Here is a 620-nt window from a genome sequence, read left to right as displayed (position 1 = left end):
CCGTACTTCCATTTACAGTATTTTATAAATTCATTGTAACATACAAAACAATTGAACACAACATAAGATAAAAAAGTAAAAAAATACCGTAGTTTATTTTACTATTTACAGTAGAGGAGAGCCGGGACACTTGAAACAGTTTTTAATTAAACGTAATTTACAAAGCGATCGTATTGCACTGATTTTTGTCACACGGGACGAAGGCAACAGCATTGGGGGACGAATGAAACATACAGTTTAAGCCACATAAACTTCCCATAACTTTAATATTTTACTGTATATCATGAATGGTACTTGTAAAAGCTGTTATTTTTGATAGATTTTTGCAGGGATATACGTCTTTGTGAATGTCTGTTAACAACTAATTGCCGTCATCGTGAAGAGCGTATGAAGCGGTTATTGAAATATCATACACTGTGGATGATTCTGACATTTTTATAGCTAGAACAGTATGTTTTTCCATTGATATCATGCTTCTATTGTGGAAAACGTCATTTCACTAGGTTTTTACGTGGGTTAGACCACTGGACATCCAAATAACGCCCCACAGCCGTCAGTCTCCACAGGATAACATGGGAAAAGTTGACCCCTATACCTGGTGGGCCCAAATATATTTTCAT

This window comes from Etheostoma spectabile, chromosome 14 (assembly GCF_008692095.1).
Source record: "Etheostoma spectabile isolate EspeVRDwgs_2016 chromosome 14, UIUC_Espe_1.0, whole genome shotgun sequence".
In the NCBI taxonomy this organism is placed as follows: domain Eukaryota; kingdom Metazoa; phylum Chordata; class Actinopteri; order Perciformes; family Percidae; genus Etheostoma; species Etheostoma spectabile.
This window is presented reverse-complemented; position numbering follows the sequence as displayed.